The 27,731-nt window shown below is 34.6% G+C and overlaps 1 long non-coding RNA gene across 1 annotated transcript in view; it reads left to right on the top strand.

Annotated features, from left to right (window-relative positions):
- LOC118017049 overlaps positions 1–4,516 on the top strand; it is a 153,308-nt gene extending 148,792 nt beyond the window's left edge. Inside the window, exons 4-5 of the long non-coding RNA XR_004681041.1 lie at positions 1,508–1,653; positions 4,473–4,516. This is a non-coding gene — a long non-coding RNA (uncharacterized LOC118017049). The remainder of the gene's footprint in view (positions 1–1,507; positions 1,654–4,472) is intronic.
- Positions 4,517–27,731: the final 23,215 nt, after the last annotated feature.

Raw genomic sequence — 27,731 nt, 5'->3', positions numbered from 1 at the left:
AAGAAGAAGAAGAAGAAGAAGAAGAAGAAGAAGAAGAAGAAGAAGAAGAAGAAGAAGAAGAAGAAGAAGAAGAAGAAGATAGCAGGAAGGGGAAAAATGGATGGCTTTTGAGACAGAACTAGGTAGAGGAAAATGAGTGGAAAGGTGGGTTTGGAAAACTTGTAGGCATCTCCTGAGTTGGAAGCTTCTGTCAACCAAGGTTTGTCTCTGGAGAAAGGTGCAGGTATGAAGTTTTTAGTGACCAATACCCATAGTAGTGTGGGACAGGTACACAAAAAGCCTTATAAAGGGGAGATGGTCAGGGCATCAACAGCATCTGCTGCAATCAAGGTTGCTTATAGCGCTTTATTATCAAAACAATAATAGGATGGGTATTCTTGTTCATGTTCCATTTTGCACTGTTGCAAGTGTTTTCCTGGATTGCAAAACTACAAACTAGAAGTGGAATTGCAACACTCCATTTCACTGAAATCTGCTAAATAACACAATGACTGTTGAATCATTTACACTATCATTTTGACCATTTTTTATTTTCTTCCTAATTTGTAGGAATTCTTTGCACAAATTTCAGATATTGAAGATAAGATAGGAAGTATCTAATTATTGTGTCTTCACTCAAATATTTACGTGGCTATCAGTCAGCATACAATATTTAAATAACAATATCAGCAGCATTGTTGATTTCCTTTAACTTCCTTTTTATGGTATTTGTATTGCTATTTTTCAAAGGAGAAACTGTATCTTAGTATCCCAAACTGAACTTGGATTGTATCTTTTGATTTCAAAGGACTATATCCATTTTGTTGATAGAAATTTAAAAAAGATTAATGACCTATTTTTCTTTGATGACAACAGCAGCTTGCATTAATATAGAGATCTTCAATCAGTCTAAAACTGACAGTCTTTGGTCAAAAAATATTTGAGATCTTTGTAAGTGTATGGACCAAGCATTTAAAATATATTTGTTGACAATGTAGCAAAATTCAGTTCTTTTAAGAATTACCTGATGGATAACTTTTAAATAAACTATTAGTGGAGACATAGTATTCTTGGATTTCTTAAAAAGCATAGCAAAAGAGGGGCGCCTGGGACTCGGTTGGGTGACTGCCTTTGGCTCAGGTCATTATCCTGGAGTCCCGGGATCTGGTCCCACATTGGGCTCCTGCTCAGTGGGGAGTCTGCCTCTCCTTCTGACCCTCCTCCCTCTCATACTTTCTCTCTCTCTCAAATAAATAAATAAAATCTTAAAAAAAAAAAGCGCATACCAAAGAGCAAAATGTTTTCTCCAAAACCCTCACTCATCTTTGATGTAAGGTACTATTTGAATATAAATTGAATATAAATGTATACTATGAAGTATTTTTATTCTATTTCACATAGAGAGAACTGAGGTTTAGAAAGGTAAAATCAGGTTTTTAAGATCAAACTTGGCATTCAAACCTAAATGTATCCGGTTCCAAAGACTGTCTTTAACCACTATGCTGCCTTGCTGTTCCTCTTCTTTCAGAAGACTGAAATGTGTGGATCTGAGCATGGTTGAAGAATGTGATTCAAGGGAAAAAATATCCAGTTTATCACCGTATGCCCTTTGGGTTTCATACTACTGAATCTTTATTGCTCAAGCAAAGATTCTTTGCCCAGAGAACCTAAGAGGTGAGTTTTTATTTTATAACTTTTAAGGCACCACTTGTTCTTGTCATGAATTCTCTGCTAAAACAGAAAAAATATGAACACTTTTAGTTCTTTCCATGTCACTTGCATAACTCTGAACCAAAATCTGAAAAAGAAAACATGGGAAATAAAAATATTGATCTATCTTATTACTTCATATTAAAAAAATAATCACCCCCAATTCACAGAAATTTTGAGTCTAATCCACTGTGGTGGAATAGAATGAAAGAATGGGCCAATATAAAGAAATCTGTTATAAATTTCATCTCATCTTTATAAATGTTTCAAAAACTATTTCCAAAATCTAAAAATATCAGAATAGAAAAAAAGCTCACCATAAGCTAAAAATTAAAAAAAAATTTACATGAAAAGTAATATGTATATAGAATAATAATAAAGATATTACTTATTTTTGAAAACTAAAGGCAAAACTAAAGGCATCTCCATTAAACTGCACAAAAAAAGAGCCCCTCACTAACAGTATTTTAAATATTCTGAAACTTATAAACAATAAAATATGAGGAGATCTAGAAATACTGGCATGAGTTTAACTAAAATATTAATAGTATACAAGATAAATTTCAGTTCAATTCATATTAATATCCTTTAAAGAAAGGGTACATTGTTCTGTACATGGAGCAGCAATGATTGTTTTTCTAAAGGGATAAAATTTGCCATTTGCAATGATATGGATGGAGCTAGAGATATTATGCTAAGGGAAATAAGTCAGTCAGAGAAACACAAATACCATGTGATTTTACTCAAATGTGGGGTATAAGAAACAAAACAAATGAGCAAAGGGAAGAAAAGAGAGAGGCAAACCAAGAAACAGGCTCTTAACTGTAGAGAACGAACCGATGGTTATCAGCAGGGAGGGGTTGGAGGGATGGGTAAAATAGGCAATGAAGTTTAAGGAGTGTACTTGTTGTGATGAGCACCAGATGTTGTATGGAAGTGTTGAATCACTATATTTTACACCTGAAACTAATATTACACTGTATGTGAACTAACTAGGATTTAAATGAACACTTAAAAAGAATAAACTCCAAGATCTCAGAGCAAAATTTAAAAAAATGATAAAATTCTAAATTTATACAAAATATATTTTAGATATATTTAATATTAAAACAGAAAAGATTAAAATAAATGCAAAACAGTTTAATGATTCTTATCTTTGAATGGGAATATCATCTCTAAGCATAAATATTGTAAACAAAATTACAATGCAAGTGATAGCCTTGCCTCTAGTTACCCAAGAGCTCCCATTGACTTGAGTACTCTGGCTAGCAAACCAGGCCTGAGAGGGATCCACAAAGCAACACAGGCAAGGTGAAGGGGCCCGATTTATTCTGAGACAATTGCTTTTGACACTTCTAATGCAGTTGCTCTCAAAATTTATGTTTACCATTCCCATAGCGAGTGCGTTCCTTCTGTTACCCAACAGCCAAAATTCTTGAAAGGAAAAAAGTCAATGGCCAGATGTCTATCCTGCTAATCGGAGAATCAGATCAATTAACAACAGCTACAATTCCCTAATCAGCTTTCAAATTCCCATCAAAATGGCTGTGCCTAGAAATGCAATGTGGACAGTAAAATTTACTTCTTTACTAGATATACTGAATTCTACTCTCTAATTTCAATAATAAAAAGTGAATCCAAAACCTGTTAAAAATCCCCAAATTGTCGAGCCTGAAAAACATCAGAAGGATCTGACTTGGCAGTGGGGACAAATGTTAAATCTCTACAAAGTCAAGTGAAAAACAAAGTGAGACAGACATCCAAAATTATGTAATCAAAATCTTTTTTTAAAGATTTTATTTATTTATTTGAAAGAGAGAGAGAGAAAGAGAGAGCACAAGCAGGGTCAGGGGCAGAGGGAGAGGAAGAGAGAAAAGCCCGACGTGGGGTTCCATCCCAGGACCCTGAGATCAGGACCTGAGTTGAAGGCAGACACTTAACCAACTGAGCCATCCAGGCGCCCCCGTAATCAAAACCTTAATACATTAAATGTGGCTTAGGATATATGAAGACCTAAAGCTTTATCTTGGAAATAAAAATTATAAAACTTGTCTTTAGAATTAAACATGGAAAGAGATATAGAATGAGAATTAAGTTTCCACTTCGGTTCATTAAATTTAAAAGGCCATAACTGATTAGATGATGTGAAAAATTCTATATTTCTTTACTATCTATATTTTGAAAGGAAGCTCCAGATTCTAATGTAAGTTTTGTAAGAATTGTTTCAGCATTGCTAATTTAATGCTGATATACTCTAGACAAGTTTTAGTATCTCGAGGGTTCTCTGTTGTTCTGGGACCTGAAATTCTCTAGGGGTTTTGAATTTGACACTTCAGTTAACTTGCTGTATAGTAATTGACCTGTGCTAGAACAGTGATTGATCGGAATCTTCTACAAATTCAAGTATGATTAATAAATCTGGCTTAAACACTATAATGTCAAAAGGGGAACAGTTTCCATCTAATGAAAATATGTCAGATTCATTGAGCTACCATGTTTTAATGTAATTAAAATTATCTCCAAATGCTGCTTTTTAAAATTTCAGCATATGTAGCATAATTGTAGCAATTCAAAGATGGTCCATTTGAAAGTATATTTGAGTCTCTTAGAAGGAGGCAATATCGGGGGAAGCTAAAAGAAGACAAAACTTTTACTAATTAGAATGTCTGCAATTCGAAGATTTTCTCTATTAGTCAATATTTATTAGATATTTGAAACTAAAAATGTAGACTAAAATCAGGTGGATTCTGGAAAGTAAACCTCACCTATGCTTCTATGCACAGGACACTTAAAAAACTACATGCTCCATGAAGACATTGGTTCATGGAGTTTCAAGTGGAAGTTCACATGTTCCAGTGGTCAATGTATCCAGACTGATTTTAAATTCCCAAAGAAAAGAAATATTTTCTATCCATAAATCCAGCCCTGAAGTAAGTCAATCATATGAATTTCAAGTTCTTGTTTATAAGGAACGTTCCTTTATGCTTCATAATTTGTGTACTTTGTTTTGGATTATACATTGTATTTGTCTACTGTAAGTATGATTCTCTGAAATTTTCACATTATATACTTTACTTGCATTAATCACAAAACATTTTTATTTATTTATTTATTTATTTTTATTTATGTTAATCACCATATATTATATCATTAGTTTTTGATGTAGAGTTCCATAATTCATTGTTTGGGTATAACACCCAGTGCTCCATTCAATATGTGCCCTCTTTAAACCCATCACCAGGCTAACCATCCCCCCCCCACCCAGAACCCTCAGTTTGTTTCTGGGTCCATAGTCTCTCAGGTTCATCTCCCCCACTGATTTCCCCCCCTTCATTTTTCCCTTCCTGCTATCTTCTTCTTCTTTCTTTTTTTTTTTTTTTTACATATAATGTATTATTTGTTTCAGAGGTACAGGTCTGTGATTCAACAGTCTTACACAATTCACAGTGCTCACCATAGCACATACCTTCCCCAATGTCTATCACCCAGCCACCCCATCCCTCCCACCCCCCAACACTCCAGCATCTCTCAGTTTGTTTCCTGAAATTAAGAATTCCTCCTATCAGTGAGATCATATGATACATGTCTTTCTCTGACTGACTTATTTCGCTCAGCATAATACCCTCCAGTTCCATCCACGTCGTTGCAAATGGCAAGATCTCATTCCTTTTGTTGGCTGCATAATATTCCATTGTGTATATATACCACATGTTCTTTATCCATTCATCTGTCGAGGACATCTTGGCTCTTTCCACAGTTTGACTATTGTGGACATTGCTGCTATAAACATCGGGGTGCACGTACCCCTTCAATCTCTACATTTGTATCTTTGGGATAAATATCCAGTAGTGCAATTGCTGGGTTGTATGGTAGCTCTATTTTCAGCTTTTTGAGGAACCTCCATACTGTTTTCCAGGATGGCTGCACCAGCTTGCATTCCCACCAACAGTGTAGGAGGGTTTCCCTTTCTCCACATCCCTGCCAACATCTGTCATTTCCTGACTTGTTAATTTTAGCCATTCTGACTGGTGTGAGGTGGTATCTCATTGAGGTTTTGATTTGGATTTCCCTGATGCTGAGAGATGTTGAGCACTTTTTTTCATGCGTCTGTTGCCCATTTGGATGTCTTCTTTGGAAAAATGTCTGTTCATGTCTTCTGCCCATTTCTTGATTGGATCATTTGTTCTTTGGGTGTTGAGTTTGATAAGTTCTTTATAGATTTTCGATACTGGCCCTTTATCGATATGTCACTGGCAAATATCTTCTCCCATTCTGTCGGTTGTCCTTTGGCTTTGTTGACTGTTTCTTTTGCTGTGCAAAAGCTTTTTATCTTGATGAAGTCCCAATAGTTCATTTTTGCCCTTGCTTCCCTTGCCTTTGGTGATGTTTCTAGGATGAAGTTGCTGTGGCTGAGGTCGAAGAGGTTGCTGCCTGTGTTCTCCTTTAGGATTTTGAACTCCTGTCTCACATTGAGGTCTTTCAACCATTTTGAGTCTATTTTTGTGTGTGGTGTAAGGAAATGGTCCAGTTTCATTCTTCTGCATGTGGCTGTCCAATTTTCCCAACACCATTTGTTGAAGAGACTGTCTTTTTTCCATTGGACACTCTTTCCTGCTTTGTCGAAGATTAGTTGACCGTAGAGTTGAGGGTCCATTTCTGGGCTCTCTATTCTGTTCCATTGATCTATGTGTCTGTTTTTGTGCCAGTACCATACTGTCTTGATGATGACAGCTTGTAATAGAGCTTGAAGTCCGGAATTGTGATGCCACCAGCTTTGCTTTTCTTTTTCAACATTCCTCTGGCTATCTGGGGTCTTTTCTGGTTCCATACAAATTTTAGGATGATTTGTTCCATTTCTTTGAAAAAAGTGGATGGTATTTTGATAGGGATTGCATTAAATGTGTAGATTGCTCTAGGTAGCATTGACATCTTCACAATATTTGTTCTTCCAATCCATAAGCATGGATTGGAAGACCACAGTTTCTTTCGTGAATATTTTATAGTTTTCTGAGTACAGATTCTTTGCCTCTTTGGTTAGATTTATTGCTAGGTATCTTATGGTTTTGGGTGCAATTGTAAATGGGATCGACTCCTTAATTTCTCTTTCTTTTGTCTTGTTGTTGCTGTATAGGAATGCTACTGATTTCTGTGCATTGATTTTATATCCTGCCACTTTACTGAATTCCTGTATGAGTTCTAGCAGTTTTGGGGTGGAGTCTTTGGGGTTTTCCACATAAAGTATCATATCATCTTCAAAGAGTGAGAGTTTGACTTCTTCTTTGCCAGTTTGGATGCCTTTTATTTCTTTTTGTTGTCTGATTGCTGTGGCTAGGACTTCTAATACTATGTTGAATAGCAGTCGTGATAGTGGACATCCCTGCCATGTTCTTGACCTTAGGGGGAAAGGTCTCAGTTTTTCCCCATTGAGAATGATATTTGCTGTGGGTTGTTCATAGATGGCTTTATGATATTGAGGTATGTACCCTCTATCCCTATACTCTGAAGAGTTTTGATCAAGACAGGATGCTGTACTTTGTCAAAAGCTTTTTCTGCATCTATTGAGAGGATCATATGGTTCTTGTTCTTTCTTTTATTAATGTATTGTGTCACATTGATTGATTTGCATATGTTGAACCAACCTTGCAGCCCAGGGATAAATCCCACTTGGTCATGGTGAGTAATCCTTTTAATGTACTGTTGGATCCTATTGGCTAGTATTTTGGTGAGAATTTTTGCATCCATGTTCATCAAAGATATCGGTCTGTAATTCTCCTTTTTGATTGGGTGTTTGTCTGGTTTGGGGATGAAGGTAATGGTGGCCTCATAAAATGAGTTTGGAAGTTTTCCCTCCATTTCTATTTTTTGGAACAGTTTCAGAAGAATAGGTATTAATTCTTCTTTAAATGTTTGGTAGAGTTCCCTTGGGAAGCCATCTGGCCCTGGGCTTTTATTTGTTGGGAGGTTTTTGATGACTGCTTCAATTTCCTTAGCGGTTATAGGTCTGTTCAGGTTTTCTATTTCTTCCTGATTCAGTTTTGATAGTTGATGCAACTTAGGAAATCGTCCATTTCTTCCAGATTATCCAATTTGCTGGCATATAGTTGCTGATAATATGTTCTTATAATTGTTTGTATTTCTTTGGTGTTGGTTGTGATCTCTCCTCTTTCATTCATGATTTTGTTGATTTGGGTCATTTCTCTTCTCTTTTTGATAAGTCTGGCCAGGGGTTTATCAATCTTGTTAATTCTTTCAAAGAACCAGCTCCTAGTTTCGTTGATCTGTTCTACTATTCTTTTAGTTTCTATTTCATTGATTTCTGCTCTGATCTTTATTATTTCTCTTCTCCTGCTGGGTTTAGGCTTTATTTGCTATTCTTTCTCCAACTCCTTTAGGTGTAGGGTTAGGTTGTGTATTTGAGACCACTCTTGTTTCTTGCAAAAGGCTTGTATTGCTATATACTTTCCTCTTAGGACTGCCTTTGCTGCATCCCAAAGATTTTGAGCAGTTGTGTTGTAATTTTCATTGGTTTCCATGAATTTTTTAAAATTCTTCTTTAATTTCCTTGTTGACCCATTCATTCTTTAGTACGATGCTCTTTAGCCTCCATGTATTTGAGTTCTATCCAACTTTCCTCTTGTGATTGAGTTCTAGTTTCAAAGGATTGTGGTCTGGAAATATGCAGGGAATGATCCCAGTCTTTTGGTACTGTTTGAGACCTGATTTGTGACCTAGGATGTGATCTATTCTGGAGAATGTTCCATGGGCACTAGAGAAGAATGTGTATTCTGTTGCTTTGGGATGGAATGTTCTGAATATATCTGTGAAGTCCATTTGGTCCAGTGTATCATGTAAAGTCTTTATTTCCTTGTTGACCTTTTGCCTAGATGATCTGTCCATTTCAGTGAGGGGGGTGTTAATGTCCCCCACTATTATTGTATTGTTGTTGATGTGTTTCTTTGCTTTTGTTATTAATTGGCTTATATAATTGGCTTTTCCCATGTTAGGGGCATAGATATTTACAATTGTTAGATCTTGTTGGATAGACCCTTTAAGTATGATATAGTGTCCTTCCTCATCTCTTATTATGGTCTTTGGTTTAAAATCTAATTTGTCTGATCTAAGGATTGCCACCCCAGCTTTCTTTGGTGTCCATTATCCTGGTAAATTGTCTTCCACCCCCTCACTTTCAATCTGGGGGTGTCTTTGGGTCTAAAATGAGTCTCTTGCAGGCAGCATATCGATGGGTCTTGTTTTTTTATCCAATCTGATACCCTGTGTCTTTTGATTGGGGCATTTAGCTCATTCACATTCAGGGTAACTATTGAAAGATAGGAATTTAGTGCCATTGTATTGCCTGTAAGGTGACTGCTACTATATATTGTCTCTGTTCCTTTCTGGTCTATGTTACTTTTAGTCTCTCTCCTTGTTTAGAGGACCCCTTTCAATATTTCCTGTAGGGCTGGTTTCATGTTTGCAAATTCCTTTAGTTTTTGTTTGTCCTGGAAGCTTTTTATCTCTCCTTCAATTTTCAATGACAGCCTAGCTGGATATAGTATTCTTGGTTGCATATTTTTCTCATTTAGTGCTCTGAGTATATCATGCCAGTCCTTTCTGGCCTGCCAGGTCCCTGTGGATAGGTCTGTTGTCAGTCTAATGTTTCTACCACTGTAGATTACAGATCTCTTCTCCCAAGCTGCTTTCAGGATTTTCTTTGTCTCTGAGACTCGTAAGTTTTACTATTAGATGTCAGGGTTTTGACCTATTTTTATTGATTTTGAGGGGGGTTCTCTGTGCCTCCTGGATTTTGATGCCTGTTTCCTTCCCCAAATTAGGGAAGTTCTCTCCTATAATTTGCTCCAATATACCTCCTGCCCCTCTCTCTTTCTTCTTCTTCTGGGATCCCAATTATTTTATTATTGTTTCATCTTATGGTATACTTATCTCTCAAATTCTGCCCTCGTGATCCAGTAGTTGTTTATCTCTTTTTTTCTCAGCTTCTTTATTTTCCATCATTTGGTCTTCTATATCACTAATTTTCTGCCTCATTTATGCTAGCAGTTAGAGCCTCCATTTTAGATTGCACCTCATTAATAGCCTTTTTTATTTCGACTTGGTTAGATTTTAGTTCTTAATTTCTCCAGAAAGGGTTTCTCTAATAATCCATGCTTTTCTCAAGCCCAGCTAATATCTTTAAAATCGTCATTCTGAACCCTAGTTCTGACATCTTACTAATATCCATATTGATTAGGTCCCTGGCAGTCATTACTGCCTCTTGTTCTTTTTCTTTGAGGTGTTTTTTTCCATCTTGTCATTTTGTCCAGAGAAGAGATGAATGAGAGAACAGAATGCTAACAGGGTGACAACGACCCCAGAAAAATATACATTAAACAAATCAGAAGAGACCTGAAACCAGGGGGAAAGAAGAGGAAAGAAAGAAAGAAAAAAAAAAACACAAAAGAAAAAGATAAAAAAAAAAAAACCTAACAAACAAACAAACAAAAAGAATATGATCAAATACAATCAGCCTGGTGCATAGTTCAGTGCCACACACTAGATTGTGGGCATATTTTGATCTGTTAGAAGAAAGTGCCTCCCAAAATTTTAAAGAAAGAAAAACATATATGTACAAAAATAAGGATAAATACAATGAAGGGATGGAATATGGCTGTAAAGATGAAAATTATAAAAGATTTTATAAAAGAAATTGATAAGAAGTTGGTTTAAAAAATAAGAAGAGGATTAAAAAAAAAAGGGAGAGAATGTGATCAGGCAGGAGACTAGAAAAAAGCCATACACTAGAGATTTAGGGTATATTTTGGTCTGTTAGAAGAAACCATCTCAAAATTTTAAAGACAGAACAACTTATGTATATATATACCAAAAATAAGATTAACTACTATGAAGGGATAGAATATGACTCTAAAAATGACAAATAAAAAAGATTTTTTAAAAAAGGGATTGATAAGATGTTGGTTGAAAAAGGGAAAAAGAAAAATTCAAAAAAAAGAAAAGAAAAAGAAAATTTAAAAAAATTAACTTTGAGGGGCGCCTGGGTGGCTCAGTTGGTTAAGCGACTGCCTTCGGCTCAGGTCATGATCCTGGAGTCCCGGGATCGAGTCCCACATCGGGCTCCCTGCTTGGCGGCGAGTCTGCTTCTCCCTCTGACCCTCCTCCCTCTCATGCTCTCTGTCTCAAATAAATAAATAAAATCTTAAAAAAAAAAAAAAGTGTTTAAAAAAAAATTAACTTTGAAAAAATAAAGACTCATGGGAAAAAAGCCACAAATTCTGTGTGCAGTATTCCCCTAGCCCTGGAGTTCTGCCCTTCTCATTGATTGGTAAACTTGGTCTTGCTGTCTGTTCTTGCTGATCTTCTGCACGTCCTACCTTCCAGAAAGTGGTCGCTTTTCTGTTCAGAGAGTTGCTGCTATTATTTTCTTCGATCTCCTGTTGAGTTTGTAGGTGTTCTGAATGGTTTGATCCCTATCTAGCTGAATTCCCTGGGACCAGACAAAATTTACATCTCCTACTCCTCCACCATCTTGCTCCTCCCTCTATTTGTTTATTTATTTATTTATTTAATTTTTAAGTAGGCTCCATGCCCAGCATTTTGAATCCCCATTAAAAAAAACATGTTTTCAAACTTTTAATAAAACAAGTTTTTCCCTTATTTTTTTCTGTATTATTATTTATTTGCTTATTATGAGCAAGATTGGGCATTTTTAAAATATGATTTTAAAATCCATTTGCATTTATTGTTCTGTGATTTATATGTTCATGTATTTTGCCCATATTCTTACCAAATTGTTGGCATTTGACTTAATTTCCATGACCTCCCTATGTATTAGTGATACCAACATTTTGTCTCTAAGGAAAGTTACAGATATTTTTCTCATTTTGTCATTTGCTTTGCCTACCCAAAGGTTTCTTATTTATTCATTTTTTTTTCATTTCTCTGGATCTAACTTCCAATCATTTTTTTATTTCTTCTGAGTTATGAGTCATAGTTAGGGAGATTTTTCTCTAACTCTTGGTTAAAAAGGAATTCACCTTCTTCTAATACCTCGCTAGTTTTATTTTTTTTTTCTTTTGAATTAAAAATCTATTTTGAATTTATGCTTATATTTGATGTGAGGAATGGACCAAATTTTAACGTTTCTATGAAGATATGAAGTTGTTACAATATTATTTATATAAAAGTCTACCTTTTCCTTACTGGTTTGAAATGCCACCTTTACCATATTCTAATTTTTTTTTTTTTAATTTTCTGGGGTCTGTTTTTGGATGTTTTTATTCTGCTTCATGCTATCTATCCATGTTCTAAAACATAATATTCCTTTAGCTAGAGGTAGAACTAGTCTGTTCTCATTGTTCTCTTTTAAAAGTTTCTTGATGATTCTTGCTACTAGTTTTTCATATAAACTTAATGATCAACCTAACTAGTTCTAGGAAGAAAATTTTAAAAACCTAGTAGCATATTTGTTGGTATTAGATTTACAAATAGTCATCTTTATGATGTTGAGTCTTTGAGTATGAGAAAATAACATGTTTTATCATTTGTTCAAATCTCCTTTTGTGTCTTTTAGAACTATATGATAGTTTTCCTTATATAGACATTTCCTTACATACACATTTCTTAAGTTTATGTTTGTTTTTTCACTATTTTGCAAATAGACTTTTCTGGCATTCATCTAATTGGTTATCTGCCTATTTGGAGATTATTGATTACCAATGTGACATTTTTAAGTATATTTCCACTGTGATATAAGAATGGTATCTGGTTGTGGTATTATACTATAATTTTGCAAGATGTTATGATTGGGTATCTGGGTAGGGTACATGTTAACTCTGTATTATTTCTGTCAATTACCTGTGAATCTACAATTATCTCAAAATTAAAAAAAAAATTTAAAAATAAAGACAGTTGGGGTGCCTGGGTGGCTCAGTCAGTTAAGTGTCCAACTCTTGATTTTGGCTCAGGTCATGATCTCAGGGTCATGAGATCAGCCCAGCACTGGGCTCTGCACTGAGTTTGGAGTCTGCTTGGGATTGTCTCTCTCCCTCTGCCTCCCTCACCCCCTCATGCACGCCCTCTCTGAAGAAAGAAAGAAAGAGAGAAAGAGAGAAAGAGAGAAAGAGAAAGAAAATTATATTAGACTAACTTGGTATATACTTGTTATTAGGAGTAATTTAGGTAATACATGTTTAAGGAATTTCAATGTACAAAGTATTATAGAGATAAAGAATACAATTATTATTACATATTTTTTCTTTTATTAAACAATATTTTTATTCATTTATTTGTCAGAGAGAGAGCACAAGTAGGGGAATGGCAGGCAGAAGGAGAAGCAGCCTTCCCGCCAAGCAGGGAGCCCGATGTGGGGCTCCATCTCAGGATCCTGGGATCATTACCTGAGCCGAAGGCAGACGCTTAACTGACTGAGCCACCCAGGCGTCCCCCCTTTTATGTTTTTACTAACAGCCTAAAATCTATAGAGAATTGAGTCAGAAATCTACAACTTAGAGAAAGACCTTTATTTTACCCATAAATGCAGGCTATTTCAAAGTTGTCTTATCTTAGGTATTCTTTGGACATATATGAAATGAATGGAGCAGGAATGCCTTCTGGTGCAGTTTCGGTACTTCTTTAGATGACATATAGTGATTTATAAAATTAAATATGCATAAACATTAAAACCATAATTATTTCATGGTGGTAATAACATTTATAAGCAAGATGAAATTCCTAGAATCTGTAAAGAACAAAAAAAGTTTTTAAAAATAGGACACAAAAGTTACTGCAAAGCAAAAAACCCTGAAATGGTAATATAAAATACAAAATAGAGGGAAAATTTCACTCTAAGTGGTTGGCTTAATATAACCAGAGTTTGAACAAATCAGAAAGAGAAAAAAACTAACAGCCAAATAGAAGCAATACAAAGGACATGATTTGTATTAAAATGAGGAGGAGGAATTATTGCTTTTCTTCTCTTCACATTGTTAAAGTCCAATGTTTGATCAGACAGCATTACAGGAAAACAGGTGACATTGCTGTAAGTGTAAATTAGCCTGACAAATTTGAGAGCAATTTAGCTATAATATAGATATCAAAAGATATAATCACAATATCCTCTGATTTAGCAATTTTAATTTTAGTTTTTTATTATATAAAATAAACCTATATCTGTCCTTGAAAATACATAAAAAGTTCTTTATTGCTGCAGTATTTGTAATATCAAAAGACAAAAAAAAAATTTAAATACCCTGCAATAGGGGACTGGCTATATTCATACCAGGAAATACCATACGGACCCGAAAATTTGAGATAAATCTTTAGTATTGATACTGGAAATTTGGTAAATATATCCTTGAGTGAAGAAAGCATGCTGCAAAATAATCTATGGCACATGACACATATTGTTCTTTATTCTGTACTCAGACGTGGGTACCTGTACATACATAACACAAGAAACTGTGAAGGGTCGTTATATGTGGGGAGGATGTATGGGATGGGGTGGAAACATTTTTTTTTTTTTAGTATCTTCTTCATATTTGAATTATTACCTATTTTATTTCTCTAAAATACAATATTAAAATGGGAAGTTTCATGATAATTTTGACTAAAAGTCCAAGAAAATCCCAACATGAGGGGCTAGACCACATAAATAATAGAACTTGCAGAAGAGATAAAAAGGAGCTGGTTTTAAAACCCAAATGTAGACAAGGGAGAAGTTCTAGATGAGAAAAAAAATTTCTTTAAAGACTATTGTAAATGTTGTAAGAGGGGTGGGAGAATCCATCTCCCAACTTCAAGTCAGTTGAGGAGGGTCTCAGTGAGTCTTCCAAGAGCTTGTCCTCTTTGGTTTTTAAGAGGCAGTGGGATCGTGTCTGATTTACAGTGAAGAAGTGAAAGGCCAGAGGCTGTGTCTAGAGCCACAGCCTCTGATGGCAAAACAAGAGGTGGTTCTGCTTGCTCTTAGAATATGTTGGAATACATAGTGAGACCTCAGCAAAAAGAGTCTGGATGGCGTTGTATCAAATGCCCAACAGAGGAAGGAAGAAATATAAATGATTTTTCTACTGATGATGATTACCCAAGATCAAAAGAATTTCTGGAATGTTTCCCAGTGTTGAGAGTAAGTGGAGGAGACTTCAAAATTACTATGAAAGCCCAAAACTTGATAGAGCATCAGCTTAAAACTTTAACTCGATAAATGTTAACAAATATATATATATATGTGTGTGTGTGTGTGTATGTATATATTTGTATGTATAAATAGTCATGTAGCCACCACTATAATTAAGATATGGAAACTTTCCATCATCCCCAAATTTCCTTCACTGCAGTTTACAATCAATCCTTCCCACACTCTGGCCTTGATCTGCTAAAGATCTGGCTTCTGTAGCCATAGATTGTTTCTGCCTATCCTAAAATTTCATGTACTAAAAGTCAGCTAGACACTTAGCCAAATAAAATAAAATAAAATGTATAGCAAATCATTGTCTCAAAGACTTGAGAGTTATATGGGAAAAATGAAAGAACAAAGATTCTATGAGTTAGGCTTTGTCAGAGAATGAACTATAAATGGGTGCACATCCTTTATACATAATAACTTGCCAGGAATATTGAGTCACAACAGCCCCAAACTACTGAGCAGAAGATATGTTTCAACATTGTAGTTAAACACATTTGTTGTTGTTGTTGTTTTTACCTACTTATTAGTCACAAAAGATTAAAAATATCGATTTTCTGTACTTCTTCCTGAAGTTCACCTCCCAGTGCACTCATATAAAAATAGTACTTTTGCATCAACCATGATCTAATTAGCTGATTAATTTCAACAAAGGTTATAATATACTATAAAAAGATAAAAATACAAGAGTCTAAATTTATGCATATATTTTGAAATATGAGTCCTTGGTTAGATATAAGGTTTGCAAGTATTTTCACCAAGGCTACCTTACCTTTTCATCTCTTGTTTTTTCTTAAAAAAAAAAGTTTTTAAGTTTGATTATATCCAATTATTGATTTTTTTTTTTTTATGGATCATTTCTTTGGTGTTCTCTCTAGGAACTCTTGATCGAGCACCAGATCCAGGAAATATTCTAGTACTTTTACAGTTCAATATTACATATTTGAATCTATGATTATTTTGAGGTTTATTTATTTATTTTGTCTGTGGATCTCTCATTGCTCTATCATCATTTGTTGGAAAGACTTTTTTTTTTTTTCCCATTAAATGGCTTGTGTATCTTTATAAAAAATTAACTGACTATACTATGTCAGACTATTTCTAGGTTCTTTATTCTGTTCTACTGATCCATGTGTCTATCCCTCCTCTCTGAGTGTAATGGTCTTGATTATTGTGGTTGTATAATAAGTCTTGAGTTCAGGTAGAATCATCTTCCTAACTCATACTTTTTTTTTTCAAAATTGTTTTGATATTCTAGTTCCCTTACCTTTCCATATGAATTTTAGAATCATCTTGTCTATATCTATAAAAGAACTTGATGAAATTTTGAGAATTTCATTAAAATTATATATTAATTGAGAATTGATTATTTTTACTATGGTGAGTCCTTCAATCCATTTATAGTGTTTCAATTTATTTAGATCTCATTTCATTAGTATTTTATAATTTTCAAAATGCAAATCCTGTGTCCATGTTTTGTTGAATTTACACAAAAGTACTTATATTTTTTTTGTTACCGTACTCTCTTTGTTGCCTTGGGGCGGAGCTGTGATATTAGCATGGCCAAGAGTACTCAGCTCCACTTTGGCCCACACAGCTCCTCCATGAAGGGTCTCCACCTGGCTGTCCAGGTGAGGCCTCCTCCAGACACCGGCCATTGGGGTCTCACGATCAGGTGCAGGATCTGCTGCTTACATGTACTGGAAAACCTCATGGTCAGGTGCAGGCACTCTCAGAGGGTCCACAAGGTGCCATGATCATGCTTAAGGTAAAGTCTCCAGGAAGCAGCCTTCTGGAGCATTTGGTTTGTGGACAATCAACTTTCTATGTTGATGATGCCTCGGTTTGCTCCTTTTCCACCCCCTTGCACTTAGCAACAATGGTATTTTTTTTATTTTAGTTTTCAAGTATTTGTTTCTAAGATATAGAAGTTCAGTAGCTTCTTGTATGTTAATCTTGTATCCTGTGACTTTGCTAAATTAATTTATTTGTTTTGCAAGTTTGTTTATAGATTTTATGTGGAATTTTCTACATGGATGATATATCATATGCAAAAAGAGGTGTTTATTTCAACTTCTCTAATTTGTGTGTGTTTGATTTCCTTTTCTTGCCTTATTGTACTGATTAGAACATGAAGAACATCTTGAAGAGCAGTGGGCACCCTTGCCTTGTTCCTGACCTGTGGTGGAAAAATTTCTTTCACAAGTAAGTGTGATTATTTGTTTTATGTTTTTTGTAGATGTTCCTTATCAACTCGTGGACCTCTCTCTATATCCCTATTTTTCAGTGAATTTGTTTGTTTGTTTTATCATGAGTAGTTGTTGATTTTTTTGTAAATGTTTTGTCTGCCTCTATTGATATTACGTTTTCTTTTTTAGCCTGTTGATATAATGGATTGCATTAATTAATTTTCCATTTTTGAGTTAGCTTTGTATTCCTGGAAATAACACCACTTGGTCATAATTCATATTTTTTTTTATTTATAGCTAAATTATATTTACTAATAATTTAAGATTTTTTACATCCAGAGTCTTGAGGGATATGGTCTGTACTTTTCTCTTTATGTATTGTCTCTCTCTGGTTTTGATAAATGATATGGACTTCAAAAAATCGTAGGAAAATATTCCCTCTAATTTTTGGAAGAGATTGTGCAGAATTGATGTTAACTTTTCTTTAAGTATTTGGTGGAATTTGTGAGTGAAACCATCTGGGCCTAGAGATTGCCTTTTTTTAAATTAAAATTTCAATTTCCTGAATAGTCATGGTGTTATTCAAATGATCTGTTTCATATTTGGTGCATTGTGGCAGTTTGTACTTTTCCAGGAATTGGTCCATAACATCTAAGTTGTCAGATGTGAGTAGTTGCTTGTAATATGACCTTATCATGCTTTGGCTGTGTTTGTGTAGGGTCTGTAGTGGTATCCTTTGTTTTATTGATTTTCTTTATTGCCTTTTTCTTTTCAGTTCTATTGCTCTTTGCCCTTATTGTTATTATTTCCTTCCTTCTGATTGCTTTGTATTTTTAATTTGTTATTCTTTTTCTAGTTCATTAAGTGGTTTGAATTATTTGAGATTTTCCTCTTTTCTACTATAAACATTTAATGCTCTACATTTCCCTCTGGGAATTACTTTAGCTGCCTCCAACAGTTACTGATATGTTTGTTTTCTTTTTTATTCAGTTCAATGTATTTTTTAAAAAAATTCTTTAGACTTCATCTTTGATCCCTGGTTTATTTAGGGGTGTGTTGTTTAGTTTCCAAGCAACTGGAGATTTTCCTGTTATCTTTGTGTTATTGATTTCTAGTTTGATTCCATTGTGATCAGAGAACACACTGTATATGATTTTAATTCTTTAACATTTGTTGAAGTTTGTTTTCTGGCCCAGCATATCTTGGTATTTGTTTATTGAAAAGAATAGACTGTTGATATGAGTGTTCTGTAAATGTGATTAGATCCTGTTTGTAGCTGGTCTTGTTGGTTTATTCTATATCCTTGCTGATTATCTGTCTAAATGTTCTATCAATTGTGGAGATAAATGTTTTTAAGTCTCTAAATATAACGTGGAATTGTTTATTTCTCCTTTCATTTCTGTCATATTTTGCTTCATATATTTTTCAGTACTGTCATTTGGTGCATACACATTTAGGTTTGCTAGATATGGACTAGTCCTTTTACCTTAATGTAATGTCCCTCTGTCCCAGTAACTTTCTGTGTCTGGAAATCTACTTTATTTGATAAAAATATGCTCATTCCTGCTTTATTTGATTAATGTTTTTTTCTACCCTGTGTTCAGCCAACCCCTATCATTATATTTGAAGAAAACTTCTTGTAGACATCATATTGTCGGATCCTTTTTAAAAATCAGTGTTGTCATTCTCTTTTACATGGTTTATTTAAATGTAATTTTTGATGGGTTAGGCCTTAAATCTGCCACTTTATTTTCTCTTTGTTCTTTCTCCTCTGGGGTAGGGTATTTTTTTGTTTGTTTGTTTATATTTTACTACATACATGCTAGTTAGTGGAACATTTGTTAAGAATTTCATTTTATTTTTTTCATTTTGATCTATAGGGATTTATGTGTGTCTCTCTCTTCTTTTCTGTACATACGTTTCCCTCCCCGCACCCCATGGTTTCTCTTGGTATTATACTTTATGTTCAAAATATATCACATTTTAATGGAGTGAACATTTTGAAAGTTAAGTATAGAACCTTACCTTCCTTTTGTCCTTTTGTCTTCCTCCACCTATAATTTAATTGTCTTAAAATTTTCTTTGAAATATATGTTAGAGACCATTGTAATCTTTACAGAAAACTCAAAACAAAGAGAAATATCTTTTGTATTTTCCCATATTTTGCTCTTTTCCTTATCTTTCTTGTTTTTTTATTGCTCTACATCTCCTACTTTTTTCCTGTCTGTTCACTGAATTTCTTTCAGGCATTCTTTTAGGATAGATCTACTGGAGGACATTTCTCTTAGGTTTCCTTCACCTGAGAATGCTTTAATTTATCCTTTTTTTGTTTGTTTGTCTGTGTGAAGCCTTCGACAGTTTCTTTCCTCAGCACCTTTTTTTTCCCTCAGCACTTTATTTCTGAAGTATATTGTCACTTGATACAGAATTCTTGTTTGACAGGTTTTTTTTTTCTTTTTTTTCCTCAAAACTTGAAAAATATGCCACTTCTTTCTAGCTTCAGTGGACTCTCATGAGAAACCCTCTGTTATTCAAATCCTTTATTCAAATTCTTTTTTCCCCTCTAGGTAGTAAGGTGTTTTTATTGTTGTTGTTTTGTTTTTTATTTTTTTTCTTTTTCTTTTCCTCTTTTTATTTTTCTGACTGCTTTCAAGAATTTTTCCCGATCTTTATTTTTTAGAAGTGTGACTGATGTGTAATGGCTTGCATTTATTTTGTATCATCCTGTTCAGGGTTCTCGCAACTGTTGAATCTGAGCTTTATGTCATTTGCCAAATATGGGAAATATTTAGCCATTATTTCTTCAAATACTTTTACAGGCCCAATATCTTTCTTCTACCCTCTGAGACTCCAATAACACGAATGTTAGATCTTTTATTATATTCCCACATGTTTCTGAGTATCTATTCATCTTTTTTTTTTTTTTTTTTCCCCTCAGTCTGTTTTCTCTCTTATTCAGATTGGGTAATTTTTTTTTTTTTTTTTTTTGTATCATCTCAAGGTCACTCTTTCTATTGTCTTCTCCATTCTGCTGGTGAGCCTATTTCTTGAGTTTTTAACACTTTGACATCCAGGGTTGAATAGAGAAGAATGCTCCTCACAGCTGGGCAGGTGGCTGGTAGGCTGCTGAAACAGCTTTACTAGTTCATGCTCCCTACTAGACCTCTGTTGCTAGTGTCCTGTGTGAGAGGAGGAGGTCACCATATCACTGCTAGCAGTGGTGGAAATCCTGAGTTTCCCGAGGCCTCCTCTGAAACTATCCCTTTGGAGATAGGAGGGACATATCACTGACACATGGGGAAAAAAAGTATAGACCTCCCATGTGATCTCTACTGACCTCACACTAGGGGCTCACTGCCACTCATTTTGCATGAAAGTCTTAGTTGAATACTCTGACAACACCCTTATGGAAATTTGGTGAGCCATCACATTCTGATGAATATGGACATCTAGGCTTTCCCCTTGGACTTAGGGAGAGGGCTGGTGGTGGAACCCTCTCCTCACCTCTGGTTTTTTCTTTGGCACTTGCCTGAAGAAGAGTGGTAATCATTGAAAGTTTTCTGTCTTGCTAGCCTGCACTTTTACTGGTAGTTTTATTAGAGAGAAAAGCTTTTCTTTTCTTTTTTTGTTTTTGTTTTTGTTTTTGTTTTTGTTTTGTACCCATTGACATTTCTAGGTGGATGCCTTCACCAGTACTCATCCATTCAGTCTGATATATATGAGGCCAAAAAAACAAATCTGGAGAAATCACCCCTGTTTGGGTCCTGAGGACCCAATCCATGCTTTTCTCTCTACCTTTGTCCTTTGACTCTTAAGGAACAAAAAAACATGAAAAAAAAATAAATAAAAAACACCAAAAACCCAAGTCAATTCAATTAGCTAATGGGCAAAGAACATAAAGAGACATGTTAATGGAGATGATATACAGATGGAAAGTAAGCCCATGGAAGGATATTCAACCTCACTAGCCATTAGGGAATTGCATCTATCACATCAATAAAATGAAACATACATAAAATGGTATAGTCACTTTGAAAAATAATCTGTCAGTTTCTTTTAAAAAATAGGTGAACAGACACTTACCATATGACCCAACAATCAGACTCCTGGACACTTAACTTTTGAGAAATTAAAGCACATTAAAATCTGTCTATGAATGTTCATAACAGCTCTATTTATAGTAGCCAAACCCTGGAAGCATTCAAAATGTTCCTGGAGAGAGGAATGATTAAACAGTCTCTGCTACAGCTACCCTGTGGAATACTACTCCGTGATAAAAGGGATGAACTATTGATACATGCTGCAACTTGGGTGGATCTCAAGGGTGTTATTCTGAGTGAAGAAGCCATTTCAAAAGGTCACATACTGTTTGATTCCATTTATATAACATTCTCTAAATGATAAAATTATAAAGATGGAGAACATATTATTAGTAGTCAGGATTTAAGAATGGTCTATTTAGTTTCCTAGGGCTCCTATAACAAAGTGTAGATTTCCCAGCTATCCAAAAGTAGAGTGTTCCTATGAAACCTTTCATAAGCCAAATGGTGGAAAGTGAAGAAACAATTACCATTAATATACATGGGGAAACTTTTTGAGCATTTCCAGACCCCTCTCCAAGAACCTCTCTTAGGCTTTTCTGATACCTTAGGACACATCTTACTAATGGATGCATAAAATCAATCGAGATAAAGCACAGATGCTCACAGACACAGTTCACAGCTGTGGTAGCTTGATGCTGAGTGTAGTGACAAGGAAGGAGGTTAGTGACCCTCTTGCTGCTCAGGGGTGTGCTGCCTCTATAAGGACTCACTCCAAAACAAATGCTGAATACTATCTTCCTTTTTTTTTTTTTAAGAGAAAACTGTCTTTGGATTTCTTTCAGTTAGCAAAAATAGGTACTAATGCAGATCCTTTAGGAAAGTGTAGTGGCATACAGAGAGGAGGTGGGTCGGGGGATGGGTGAAATGGGTGAAGTGGATTAAGAGTACACTTATAATGATGAGAACTGAGTATCGTCTAGAATTGCTGAATCATTTTATTGTACACATGAAACTAATGAACACTGTTATGTTAACTATACTAGAATTGAAAAAAATGAATGAACGAATGAATAGATAAATAAGTAAATAAATAAAATAAAGACAAAGTGGCATAAATCGAACTTTCAAAAAGCAGGGGTTATCTGTACCACAAACTAGGCAGCTTAAAACAACAGAAATTTATCCACACAGTTCTGGAGGGTAGCAGTCTGAAATCCAGGTGTCACCGCCATTCCCTCTGGAGTCACTGAGAAAGAAATTTTTCCATGCCTCTCCTAGCTTCTGGTGGCTGCTGACACTCCTTGGCATTCCTTGGCTTGTTGTATTAACTCCAGTGTCAGTCTGTCTTCATGTGACTTTCTTCCCTGTGTTTTTGTGTATCCTTTTCCTCTTCTCATAAGGGCGCAAGTCACTGGACTTAGGTTCCACCCTAAATATAGCATTTTTTCATCTAAAAATCCTTAACTAATTCTTTCTGCAAAAACCTATATCAAATAAGGACACATTCTTTAGGTTCTGGGAAGAAATGAATTTTTGAGGTATGTTATTCAACCCATTATAGATGGTGAGGGAGGAACAGAGTCAATGTGCCTATAAAAGGGTAGAATGTGGAAGATCTTTGTGGTGATAAAGTAGAGCTGTATCTTGATTATATTAAGAGTTACATGAGTCTACACATATGATAAATGACATAAAACTTTTAAACATTCATTGTACGAATACCAATTTTCTGGTTTTGATATTCTGTTATAATTGTGGAAGACCTAACCTTGGGGAAAAAAAAATGGTATAGGATGCATGGGACCTATATGTATTCTCTTTGTAACTTTTGTTATTTCAAAATGAAAGTTACAAAAGAGGGCCTGGTAGTTTTCTTATGGATGACAACTTTTCCCATAATTATGTGTAAATATTCTTTGCTTTCTTTTCTGTTTAATATAAGAAAGAGATGATCTCTGCCTCTTGAGGTAGGGAAAAAACACATTAATAATTGCTAAAGTGTATCATGAGTCATATGTTTAATACTATTAATCGATTGCTTATGTTGTCATAGAATTTATACATTTGCTCAGAGTGCTTACGGATGAGATCCATTAATTACCTTACTGGCTGCTCCTGAATTGAATATCAGGCCTAGAGTGTCATTGTCTATATAATGAAGCTAAATTACAACCCAAATTAACTGTAGAATGTCAGAATGCATCTTATGTAGTCAAAACTCTTTTCTATCCTCAAACTGATTTATTTAAATTTAATGGGTTTAGTTGAAAAGAGGGTGACAGAACGATTACAGAGTTTTAAAAGCACAGAAGCTTCTCCCTAAAGGTAAAAGGGGAAGATATGCAATCTCTGTATTTGCATAAGCCTTTTACAAAATAGATGAAATAGAATGTTGTCTAGGGAAAATTATTAGCACTGGAAATTTACAAAAAAAAAAGAAAGAAAGAAGGAAAACCTTCAATGGTAAGTGTGTCATTGAAAGTGATTTAAATGTTATTACTGAAAGAATTATTTGAAAGCCATTTTTCTCACTAATTGTTTTTGAATTTCTAAAATACACAGAAGGACTTTCTATGGCTTAAAACCACGTGATAGCTATATTTTGCCAGGTGTCTGTTCTGTTAAAATGAGATTCCTCCTCTGTCCACCTCAGATTTAACACAAAATATGTTACCAAAGGGAATTTAGACCTGATTAAGATTGACACTTCTTTTCACAGAAAACTTCCATAGGTAGAATCAAAATGTCATATGGGAAATAGAGTTGTAAGAGAACAGAACTGCAAAGAGGGGAAAAAAGAGTCACAACTCAGGTTATGGATCATTTGTGAGAATGATGATGCCATTTTCTAATTAGATTTAACTTTCAAATTTTGTATTTACAGACAGAAACGAGCCATGAATTATTATTTTGAACTATCATTCTTAATCTCAATGATAGGTGGCTTACACTGAATTTTTTAAATGATACTTTTTCCCACTTAGTATCATAGCATAAATATTAATATCAAGAATAGTATCCTACAGTTATCTCGTGTTTTCAATGTCAAAACATTGAAAGATATTTTACAGATTAAGTGCTTTTTATTTTTTATTTATTTTTTATTTATTTTTTTAAAGATTTTATTTTATTTATTCATGAGAGACAGAGAGAGACAGAGGCAGAGGAAGAAGCAGGCTCCCAAGGAGCAGGGAGCCCGATGCGGGACTCGATCCCAGGACTCTGGGATCATGACCTGAGCCGAAGGCAGACGCTTAACCATCTGAGCCACCCAGGCGCCCCAGATTAAGTGCTTTTTAAAAGCAGTTACAGTACACTGCAAACTGAGATGAATTGTATATTTTTCAAAATTAAATTGAGTTAAAATGGCCAAGATAAAATAATTAAATAAGGAAAAATGTTAAATATGTCTTATGGAAAAATATTGAACCATATATTAAAACCATTGTATTAGATAAGCCATTTCAAATTTTTAGAATGTTATTTAGGATCCAAACGTTTCAGCACCATTATTATGCCAGTTTATTGACCGTGTTATTCAACTCAGGTTGCTATAACAAAATACCATAGACTCGTCTGTGGCTTAAACAACAGACATTTGTTTCTCACAGTTCTGTAAGAACAAGGTGCTGATGAATTCAGTTCTTGGTAAGGACCCTTTTCCTAGCATGTAGAGAGCTACCTTCTTGCTGTGTGCTCATACAACCTTCTCTCAGTGTTTGGTTGTGGAGAGAGAAATGTCTCTGCTTTCCTTTTCTTATATGGGCACTAATGCTTTCATGATGTTCCCATTCTCACGACCTAATCTAAACCTAATCCCATCTCCAAATACCATCACATGGGGGTTAGGTCTTCAACACATATATTTAGGGGAGACACAAACATTTAGTCTATAATATTGCTTACTACACAGTCCAATGCAGCAGTGTTTGGTGCTGAATTAGAAATGAGATCTTGCAGTGTCTAAGATTTTGTATGCAGTGTTTTCCTTTGTGAATTACATTGTGATACAGTAAACTAGCAGGGCAAATTCATTTTTTTAAAAAAGTGTTCTTAAAATGCCTGTGCATGTTAACTTAAATTTCAGGCTGCTCTGAGCCCTAGAGCTAATGACAGAATCCAGACTATATGAAAACCAAATTCTTTCCATTGTGTCATCTTGGTCCCCTTGTTCCTTATTAGTTACTTCTACTTTATTCCTAACCCTCAGCCCAAAGTGTTCCCTGTCTCAAGTCTTCCCTGACTTTCCATGTCAAGATAAATCTCTTAATTCATAATACTCCATTTAACATTTATTTTATAGTAAAATTATTTAGGTATTGGTCTCCATCACTAGTCAGCTCCTTAAAACTAAAGATTGAATTATTCATATCCATTCTCCCAACTGTCTAGTGCAATGTCTGGTACATCTGACAGCCTTTTGTTCCAGACAGCCTCCTCAAAGATATTTTTATAGCAAACAGCTTTGGAAAATAAAGATTGTGTCTTCTTGCAGAGCAAGGGCATATTCTTTGCACTGTCCAGGATAATAAAGATAATGTCTGCCTCCCAGCCAAAGACAGATTTGCTTCCAGTCCATTATAAAAGATTTAACTCCCCTAAATGCAGGGTTCCTCAGCTATGATTCAAACACACTGCATGCTCGGTATCTATCTGGACCACTTCATATCTTCCCCATGGGATTTGGGTTGAAAAAAGATATGTAAATTTGTAATTCATGGATTTCTGTGTGCCCATGTGTAATTAAGTTTTTTGGCTCTGTCCTAGGAATCCCAAGTCATTCAGCATCCATAAAACTATGGCAGGCTAACTTACTAACATTCAAGCAAAGTAAAATCTTAGACCCTACACATTTATCGATGTTAGTTACTCAATAGATGTATATTAAATGTGTTTTATTGAATTATGGATGGCAAAAAGAAAAAAAATAAAAGCCTACTCAATCATGAAGTCCACACTTCCTTTCATACACTTAACACATGAGGAATCTGATGTTCAGAAAAGTTAAGTGACTCATTATCTGAAGTGATGACTAAAGCATATTTTTGTGATTAGTTAATTCATGGGTAATTCTTAAATTTTGTCATTTTTGTTTTATTCAAAATATTCAATGAATTTTATGATCACACAGAAAATAACTATAAATGTATTTTGATATCGATGTCAGTTTGATGTTTATTATTTGCATTTACAATCACATTGGCACCACGATGTGCATCTTTAATTGTTCGGATAATGCAAAATGAAAAAAGAAGATTCAATATACACATAATGAATTCATGATAAGACAAGGCTAAGTTTTTTAGTAGTTTAATGAGAAAAAAAGGTGAAATAATTAATTTTTCAAATGGTCCATGATAGGATAGGATAAGCATATACCTTTTGGTGAATCTGTATTAACCAATACATTAAATTAATGTTATTGATTTAAATTTTATTGATTTTTAAATTATGATTATATCCAATTGGTAATTATTTTTAAGTTTGTGTGAGGTATGGACTTCAGATATCTATACTTATATTTTTAAATGTAGGTAATATTACATTCTAAGAATCTAAATTAACTGGGAATATTCACAAGAAAGTTGTCTCAAGAAGTCTGTATATGTACATTAACTTAAATTTCAGAAACTCTGCTCCAAGCCATAAAGCTAAACACATAACAAAGATTTTTTAAATCAGGATTTTTCCAAGATCTTTCCATTGTGTCATTTGGATCCCTTTATTGTTTACTATTTCTAGAATAATAGAAAAATAATAGAAGAGTGATAGACAAATATCCTCATTGTCTATTAAACATTGATGTAGTGAAACTTAATTTCAGAATCTAAAGCTATTTGGTTCTGAAAACTAGTAAATGGTCTGGTAACTGTGATTCAGATGTTTAAAGTTCCACAGACAAAAGGATATGGCAATAATATAAGTCACTGCCTTATTATTATTGATTCTATATTGCAGTGTTCTCGAATGCAGATCTGTGAAAATCAACATATAGATAAATTTTATACAATCCCTTTATTTTCTCAAAAGATCATAAATTAATCACATAATTAATATTCTCCCCTCTTCTCAAACATTCAAAATATTTAAAGTTAAAAGTGATAGCTTTGGATATAATCCCACCTTTTAGTAAAGTTAGTAAATTTTTTTCTTTGATTTATTCATTGAAATTATTGTTTATCCATGCTCCTTCTTAGTGTTAAAGTTTTTATCCCCGGACCTCTTCCCACCTATCTCTGTTGCACTCTTCTTACTTTTTGTTGTTACTATAATTATGAAATGGCAGAATAAATTAAAACATCCTTAGGGCTGAGTGTTAATTTATATAAAAATGGATACAAGTGTATTTTCAAGTTCTGGTATTTTAAATTGATTTTACATTTTGAGATTTAATCCACGACTTCAGTTAATATGACTTACCCCACAACAGTGATGACTCTTTTCAGTGGCAGAGCCAGAAAGAATTGATCTTTTTAGGTCAAATGTTAAACTTTAAGATTTATTTTCTTTAGGGGCGCCTGGGTGGCTCAGATGGTTAAGCGTCTGCCTTCAGCTCAGGTCATGATCTCAGGGTCCTGGGATCGAGCCCCGCATCGGGCTGCCTGCTCAGCGGGAGGC

Source organism: Mirounga leonina, unplaced genomic scaffold, assembly GCF_011800145.1.
Source record: "Mirounga leonina isolate KUSES-001 unplaced genomic scaffold, KU_Mleo_1.0 Mir_168, whole genome shotgun sequence".
Taxonomy (NCBI): Eukaryota; Metazoa; Chordata; class Mammalia; order Carnivora; family Phocidae; genus Mirounga; species Mirounga leonina.
This window is presented reverse-complemented; position numbering and strand designations above follow the sequence as displayed.